Below are 9730 nucleotides of genomic sequence, written 5' to 3'. Positions count from 1 at the left end.
TGATGATTCATACATTAATACTTATGTTAGTCCTTTGTCCACACAAATGCCGCCTAATGTCGTCGGAGAAGAAGAAGCTGACAACATTCATGCTAATCGTAATGATCATGATGAAGGAGAATTAACTAACATTTACTAATGTAATTTTTCATTTTGTACTTAATTTTTGTCCATTGAATTACATTGATACGCATTTCTTGTTGATAACATCCTAAATTAATGTTTTTTTTTACAGCCAAATGGCTATACTGCTCAGCTCTCCTTCGCCTCCTCCTCCTATTGGTGCAGCATCGCATTCGTCGTCTATGTTGAAGCAGACTAGAAAGGCCTCACGCCTAAGATCATTGGCAACTAGACCAATTGGGGAAAAGAGATCCTTGGTCCATATGGATCTTGCTACTGACAAAGCGGACAGTCCCCACATCAAGAAGTTAAGAACATATTAGGGGATCATCGCTCGTGATAAGATGGATGTCACATACGAGAATTGGAAGCACGTCCCTACTGCTCAGAAGGATTTAATACGGGAGGATATTCAGGTATCATGTAGTATTTCATGTTACATATTGTTTGTTAGCCAAATATTTGAATTTAGTAATAATAAAACCTAATTTACTCTTTGTCAGACTGAATTTGATATCCCTGAACCATCTGATGTAAGGACAAAAAAGAAAATACTTCAGACTGTGAGGGAGTGGTGGAGATAGTTTAAGTTTGATTTGACATTGAAATGGGCACTTGCAGTCGGCAAGGACAGTGTTGATGATACTGTATATGAAAAGTATGACATTAGCAACGAGAAATAGGCCCAATTTTGTCAGAGCTGCAGAGACCCTTCATGGGAGGTAACTAATTTGTGATTTTCATTTTTTCAACTTTAAATTCACTTATTATAATACATTGTAATCATGAGTTTCATTCATGTTGCATTTTTGTAGGATGTGCGAAAGAAAGCACAAGCCATCTAGAAGCAAAACACTGCCCCTCGCCTATTGTCTCGTAGGGGTTATGAATATTTAGAAAAGAAGTTGATAGATGAGAAGAGAAAGAAAAAACTAGAGGAAGCTGCTCAATTCGGAAGCACTGACACCGTCATTGATCCTCCATCTCTCATCAGACAACACGTGAAGTGGAAGCTGGCCTGCACCAAGAAAACTGGCCACATTGCGTCTGAGGCAGCAAAGGAAATTGCTGACAAGATTGTAAGTCACTTTCAATTCATAATTGTAATTATTTATTTTTAATGTGTGATTGATTAAACCAATAAATATGTTCTTCACAGGATTCGTTGGAGGAGTAGGCCTCACAGGGTTCCTTTGTCGCCCATGGACATCACGATGTACTGAATGCTGTCATTGGGCGACTAGAACACCCTGGTCGTGTGCGTGCTGCAGGAGCTGGTATAACCATCAAGCAATACTTTGGATCGGCTCCAAGGACCTCCTGCACGTCTTCCTCCATGGCTCCCGAAGACCTACAACACCTGACGCAACAAATCAGGGACCAACTGGAGGACTCGATTACAAAAAAAGTGACTCGACAGCTAATGTTATCCTTCAACCTAATGCAGTCCCAATTTCAGCCGTAGATGCAGTCACAAGGACTCGCATTGCCTTCTGAACTTGAGGTTGGTCCTTCAGTTGATCGTGTCAGCACAAAGAAGAGTTGTGTTGATCCTTCAGGGAACAATCCAGACACGGGTTACTCAGGCAAATGCGGGTTGTACATCAAAGAAAACCCTCCCCGCCTGGTTGCCCTAGGAAGAGTTTATGAGGGATCCACAATCGTTTACAACATTCCTTTGTTGCATGATCAAGTCAAGGTTGGTGTTGAGGAGGTTAGAGATGCAGATACTCCCATTCCTGTACCCACTGAAGAGGTTAAGGTTGTAGGACAGACACTTAACACCTTCCTTGCTTGGTCGACACATCTTGTCAAGCGTTTATCAGAATAGGTATTCCAGTATCATTAAATGCTTATTTTTTTCCATTAAAGTGTTCACTGTGATTAAATTATGTTAATTAACTATGTTGGATAAACAGGGAGCTGTGGGACTCGTGAAACCTGTAGATAGGCCGGATCATGAGGTCGATGATCCCCTATGTCTAATGACATTGATCATCCCACAGCTTTTTCTGAAGCCATTGCAGGTTAAGTGGGATGCTACCTTGTTTGGCCTATTTAATGAAGACTTCCCCTTATACATAAAGCATGAAGATTTGTTTGAAATAGCACACGGGGGTCAATGTCTCAGCATCTCTGTTATACAGTTGTGGATTCTGTAAGTCAATTTAGATTATTGTTAATTACCTAACTTATTGTTTTACCTTCATACATAATTTACTTTGTGTTAACAACAATAGGTATATGACTGAGACAAGTATGCGAATGGGGAATACCGATGTGTATGGATTCCTTGAGCCACAGTTCATCCAAAGATTTGGCCAATCACAATTTGAATCGAAAAGTTACATTAAGAACTGGATGCAAAATTCAAAATGGGATGTGCACCTAGGAGCCTACCTGAATGGGTAAGTTAAACTGAACAAATGAATTTAATTAATGTATAATAGTATAATAACCTATGTTGGTCTCCACTGCAGTGCACATAGGAAAATGGTCGCCATTTTGCCTAAGGAAAATGTTGTCATTTGGTTTTGTTCGTTGCATAATAGGCTAGACAACTACCTCAAAGGCATAATTAACATGTTAGTGTTGTTTTTCAATACATTTGCATTAGCATTACCTAGGTACATCAAAATTTTAATTGTACAATAAGTATCTATGTTTGTATTCAACAGTGCTTTGAAAGGACTTAACGATACTCAACAAAGTAAATCCAAGCTTTCTATTAGGTGGATTGTTGTTAAAGTAAGTCATTTAAACAATGCTTCTACTTATATTTTAGTACTGTGTAGACTAATTTGTACTTAACGTTGAATATACAAACTTCATAATGTATTTAGTGTAATAGATAAAAAGGAAGCACTGAGTGTGGATATTATGTCATGCACTGGATGTCAACTATAATCTTAGGAAATTTTAAGAATAATTGGGAAATGGTAATTTTTAATTCACTAAATTTCATTTTGTTATGATTGCTATTACATTATTAACTTATGTTTTATTATATCATGCAATATTTCATTGATGCTAGACCATTGGAACCAGAGAGATTGAAGGCACTTCACATCTAGTGGGCAAAGTACTATTTGAAAGTTAAAAATGAAACTTAGGATGTTTAGGCAATTTTGTAATTGTAGTTTATATTTACTTACTTTACATTTTTTACAATTCATGTCTCAACATTAAATATGTTTTTAATTCATTGTAATTAGTAAATTTCTCACAGAATTCTTGGTAAAAGTTGTTTTAAAACAGAATGAAAATTATATGTTGTGTGGTCTGGTTTTAAAATTTGCAAGTTAATTTTGGATTTATTGAAAAAACAGACAACATATTAAAAAAATCCTAAAAATAACATCGATTTTTTAAAAAACCAATGTTAACTAACACTAACAACATTGGGTTTTTAAAAAACCGATGTTAACTGACACTAACAACATCGATTGTTTAAATGACAAATGTTATATGATAAGAATTATCAAAAAAGAAAGTTATATATCTACATATCAATATCGATTTTTTAAAAAACCGATCTTAACGATAATACTTTCAGCATCGGTACTTTCAACATCAATTAATAACTGATGTTGAAAGTCTTAAATAACCAATGTAAAAACCTTATTTTTTAGTAGTATTAAAATTACCTATATTGACAAACAACCGAAATAATGGAGGAAAGAGGGTTGGAGTCTAGTTTGTCACTTTAATAGCCTGATTAACAAGTTCTGCAAAACTAGAGAGGTGGACCAAGCAAACACATGGGTGGGGTAGTTTGGAAAAATTGGGGGGATTAAAATAACTGTCCAGATTTTATAAAACCATACAAGTTATTTGTTTTGTAAATTTCCTCCAATAAAAAATTGCCATTGTATCCAAAACAGGAATACTCCCACCTCAGTCCAACCGGACATCATTTGAGTGGTTGGGCAAAATGTTTTAATGTTATAAAATACTGGTGGGAAAAAAAAGACAGATACTTTTTATTATTTCTTACTAAAAAAATAAAGTTTGATATTTTATATTGTTTTCTTTTCTCTTATTTTACATTAAATAACTTTATATTAATTAAAAAAATCAAAAATCAAAATATATACAAATGTAAAGAGGTGGGAACGTAATACCGAATAAAATAGAGTGACAAAAAAAATCAAGATAGAATAATAGATATATGATTACTCAGAAAAAAAAAATGTCGGCAAAAAAATAGATGTGATTTACAGCGCTTAAAAAATTAATCTCTTCCTTCATTAAAAAAAAATAATGTCTTGTTATAGTTGACTGTTCTTTTTGCCTTATTTCATTTTAAGAGTGGATGTTTTGGAGTGGTGTGCGTTAAAAGTAGCTTTCATCATTTTCCACGTTCACACTTGCAGAGCAACATTTATAGTTTTTCATGAGTCAAAAAAGTAAGCACAATGAACATTCACAATCATAGAATCATATTAACCTTTCTTCTTAGTTCTCATGGCTAGGCAATCATCCTCATCTTCCTTTAGTTACAGATTCACCAACGATGTGTTCCTCAGCTTCCGAGGGAAAGATACTCGTCACAGTTTTACCGGCAATCTCTATAAAGCACTCTCTGAAAGAGGAATTAACACCTTCATCGATGACAAGAAGCTCCCTAGAGGGGACGAAATCACGTCAGCACTTGAGAAGGCAATTGAAGAGTCCAGAATATTCATCATCGTGCTCTCTGAAAACTATGCATGGTCCTCCTTCTGCTTAAACGAACTTGATTACATCCTTAAGTTTATTAAGGGGAAGGGCCTATTGGTTTTGCCAGTTTTTTATAAGGTTGATCCTTCTGATGTGAGAAACCACACAGGTAGTTTTGGAGAGTCATTGGCTTATCATGAAAAGAAGTTCAAAAGTACTAATAACATGGAGAAGCTGGAAACATGGAAGATGGCTCTGAACCAAGTGGCTAATTTATCTGGTTACCATCATTTCAAACATGGGTACCCTTCCTTGCCAATCTTTTAACTTATTTTATCCTTATTCATTAATTTTCACTTGTCTAATTGTATTTTATGTTTAGGTTTAATATTAATTGGATTCCTATACTTATCCGCACTTTACTGTTTTGACCCTATACATCAAAATTGCAACTTTTAGTTTCTAAATGAGCAAATTTTTTGCATTTTGGTATTGCGATTAAGACAGTAACTAACGTGCGTGGCTGACAGTATTCTTGTGATGACTGCCACAGCAATCTGATTATTTTACACCGCCGGAAAAATTTTGTAGTAGTTTTACAGCGGCCAAAACAACTATCCGGCAGGGACCAAAATATATATCATCCGGTCCTTTTTATAAGAAGGACTGGAGGGAGTATTAAAATTGCTTGTCTAGGAACTAACACATACATTTTCTTGAGTATAGGGTCAAAGCAGGAAACTGTAGACAAATATAGAGACAAGAATAATAATTAAGCATGATGTCGAAATTTAAAGGGATGAAAACACTTTATTATCTTCAACAACATGCATACATATCAAGATATGGAGATGACATGTTTTGTATGTTTTGTTTGACTTCTCACAAATTTCTCTGATTGAATAGGGAAGAATACGAATATCAATTTATTCAGAGGATTGTTGAGTTGGTCTCTAAGAGGATTAATCGTGCTCCTTTGCATGTTGCGGATTATCCAGTTGGACTAGAGTCACGAATACAAGAAGTAAAAATGCTTCTGGATGTTGGATCTGATGATGTCGTCCACATGGTGGGGATCCATGGGCTTGGTGGAATAGGCAAAACGACACTTGCTGCCGCAATTTATAATTCCATTGCTGACCATTTTGAAGCTTTGTGTTTCCTTGAAAACGTGAGAGAAACTTCAAAAACACATGGGTTACAGTATCTCCAAAGAAACCTTCTTTCTGAAACAGTTGGAGAGGATGAGTTAATAGGTGTCAAACAAGGTATTTCGATAATACAACATAGGCTCCAACAAAAGAAGGTTCTTTTGATTCTAGATGATGTTGACAAAAGGGAACAACTACAGGCGCTTGTTGGAAGACCTGATTTGTTTTGTCCTGGCAGTAGAGTCATCATCACAACTCGGGACAAACAATTGCTAGCATGTCACGGTGTTAAAAGAACATATGAGGTGAATGAACTGAATGAAGAATATGCTCTTCAATTACTAAGTTGGAAAGCTTTCAAGTTGGAGAAAGTCAATCCATGTTACAAGGATGTTTTGAATCGAGCAGTAACTTATTCTGCGGGCCTTCCGTTGGCTTTAGAAGTAATAGGTTCCAACTTATCAGGAAGAAATATAGAACAATGGAGATCTACTTTAGATCGATACAAAAGAATCCCTAATAAAGAGATCCAAGAGATACTTAAAGTGAGTTATGATGCTTTGGAAGAAGATGAGCAAAGTGTTTTTCTTGATATTTCTTGTTGCTTAAAAGAATATGATTTGAAAGAGGTCCAAGATATACTTCGTGCCCATTATGGTCATTGCATGGAACATCATATTAGAGTGTTGCTTGAAAAATCTCTTATAAAAATTAGTGATGGCTACATTACACTACATGACTTGATAGAGGACATGGGTAAAGAAATTGTTCGGAAAGAATCTCCCCGAGAGCCTGGGAAACGTAGCAGGTTATGGCTCCATACAGATATAATTCAAGTTTTAGAAGAAAACAAGGTGAATAAGATTGATACATGTGGATGGTTTAGTTTTTCATCTTTAACCTTTAATTGTCTCTTTTGATTGTTATATGCCCATGTCACGATTATTTTTTTGCTTTCTAATATGTACATTTATGAAAATATGCATGTTGAAGTCATGATATTTACCCTTGTATTGTGGTTGATTCATGATTTTTATGTTAAAAGGGAACTAGTCAGATTGAAATCATATGTACGGATTTCTCCTTATTTGAAGAAGTAGAGATAGAATGGGATGCAAATGCCTTCAAGAAGATGGAAAATCTCAAAACACTTATTATCAAAAATGGTCATTTCACCAAAGGTCCCAAACATCTGCCTGATACTTTAAGAGTATTAGAATGGTGGAGATATCCTTCACAAAGTTTTCCATCTGATTTTCGTCCGAAGAAACTTGCTATATGCAAGTTACCCAACAGTGGGTATACATCACTTGAGTTGGCTGTCTTGTTAAAAAAGGCAAGTGTATTGAGTTCATTTCCTTGATTTTGTATCGTAATAAGTTGCTTTAAGGCTATTCATTTGTTTTATTTATATGCTTTAGGTTAATAAATTCTCTTTTAGTTTATTTATTTGCTTCCTTTTTTCCACTTTTTATGTTGCAGAAGTTTGTGAATCTTACAAATCTAAATTTTGACTCATGTCAACATTTAACACAGATACCTGATGTATCTTGTGTCCCAAAATTGGAAAAATTGTCATTTAAAGATTGTGATAATTTACATGCAATTCACCAGTCAGTAGGGCTCTTGGAAAAACTCAGAATCTTAGAAGCAGAAGGTTGCTCCAGGCTTAAGAATTTTCCCCCATCAAGTTGACCTCTCTTGAGCAACTCAGGCTTGGGTTTTGTCACAGTCTTGAGAGTTTTCCAGAAATATTAGGAAAGATGGAAAATATAATACATCTTAACTTGGAACAAACTCCTGTTAAAAAATTTCCACTTTCATTTCGAAATCTTACTCGGCTTCACACATTGTTTGTGTGTTTCCCTCGAAACCAGACAAATGGTTGTAAGGACATTCTCGTTTCTAGCATTTGCACGATGCCAAAAGGCTCACGGGTCATAGGTGTGGGATGGGAAGGGTGTCAATTCAGTAAAGAGGATGAGGGTGCAGAGAATGTGAGCTTAACCACATCTTCAAACGTTCAATTTCTTGATCTCAGAAACTGCAACCTGTCAGATGATTTTTTTCCGATAGCTCTCCCATGCTTTGCTAATGTAAAGGAGTTAGACCTATCAGGGAATAATTTCACAGTTATTCCCGAATGCATCAAAGAATGCCGCTTTTTAACAGTACTTTACTTGAATTATTGTGAGTCCAAACTTGAAATATTTCTATGCAGAAGAATGCCTATCCTTGACTTCCTCATGCAGAAGCATGTTACTCAGTCAGGTATTGTTTTTTGTGTATTTGATTTGGTCACTGATAGTGTATTTAATATTGCTAAACTTAGCGATGTATTTATGACCAACAGGAACTGCATGAGGCTGGAAGAACCTTCTTCTATTTGCCAGGAGCCAAGATTCCAGAGTGGTTTGATTTCCAAACATCGGAATTTCCAATTTCTTTCTGGTTTCGTAACAAATTCCCAGCCATTGCTATTTGTCATATTATCAAACGGGTGGCTGAGTTTTCCTCATCGAGAGGTTGGACATTTAGACCCAACATTAGAACCAAGGTGATCATCAATGGCAATGCAAATTTGTTTATCCCTGTGGTGTTGGGAAGTGATTGCTCATGTCTTTTTGATCTGCGGGGTAAAAGAGTAACAGATAATTTAGATGAAGCACTTTTAGAAAATGAATGGAACCATGCAGAAGTTACATGTCCAGGTTTTACTTTTACTTTTGCCCCAACCTTTATAAAAACTGGACTACATGTATTGAAACAGGAAAGTGACATGGAGGATATTCGATTCTCTGATCCTTGTAGAAAAACAAAATTGGATAATGATTTCAATAGTTCAAAACCAGAAAATCAAAGATGGGTGGGCAATGATGTTGCCAAGACACAAGTTGTGCAGCAGCAAAAACTTATGGGCTCTTTTTTGTCACGCATGTGGCACTGGGCACTAGTGTTTCTCATTTCTTTCCTAGTGTTTCTCATTTCTTGCCGCCGCAACAATCAATGATTGGATAATGTGCAAGAGGATTCAAGTTCAATGGATTTGATGCAGATAAGAGAGAACACTTACTTGAAACTGATTTATGTTTTGTAGTCAAGTTTGGTTTTGGATATTTAACTTTTCTTTGGTTTCAATGAAAATATATTGTTCATTATTTTATATTTGAGTCTTTTCATACATTCCTCTGAATCAGTGTTTATTGTTCCATATTTTACTTTGTACCCTGAAATTTCTGGTTTTAGATAAGTCTCAACTTAATGCTTGGTATATAGTCGAAACCTCTCTCCATCACATTTTAATATTTCATTAAAATTGGTGACAAAATCTCTCGATAATTTATCTTTCTTAAATCACCCATGTTCAAGAGAATTCTAAAACATGGCTGTTGTCTTCAACTATCTTACTAGATATGACTGCTACTTTATTTTGCAAATTTTAATTGATCATTTCGATTTCCAAAGCGCAAAAAACAGGCTTCTGTTTTTTTCAGTTATTTCTTTCATAAATATAAACTGAGAAAGTATACGCTTCCCCGGTAGTTTAAAGCTGAAAGTTGAATTTTGTCCTTAAATTAAGTGTACTAAACTACAAAAATAAATAAATTGAGAACACATTATAATTAGAAGCGAGAAGCATAAGCGTTCCAAGTCTTCTGACCTTTATCACCTTCATCAATAATTCAGAGAAGCTCTCAAAGTTTACCAACAGAAGCTTTCCGAAGGTGTTTAAATTTACAACTTTTTTCCCCAGTTATGTTAGAGGCGTAGGAATTAATGTTACTAAAACCAAA

General features: G+C 35.4%; 1 pseudogene; it reads left to right on the top strand.

Moving 5' to 3' along the window:
• The first annotated feature begins 4546 nt into the window (after positions 1–4546).
• Positions 4547–9099, top strand: LOC114399100 (annotated as a pseudogene).
• Positions 9100–9730: the final 631 nt, after the last annotated feature.

Source organism: Glycine soja, chromosome 19 (genome assembly GCF_004193775.1).
Source record: "Glycine soja cultivar W05 chromosome 19, ASM419377v2, whole genome shotgun sequence".
Taxonomy (NCBI): domain Eukaryota; kingdom Viridiplantae; phylum Streptophyta; class Magnoliopsida; order Fabales; family Fabaceae; genus Glycine; species Glycine soja.
The sequence above is the reverse complement of the archived record's forward strand: the minus strand, read 5'-3'. Positions and strand labels throughout refer to the sequence as shown.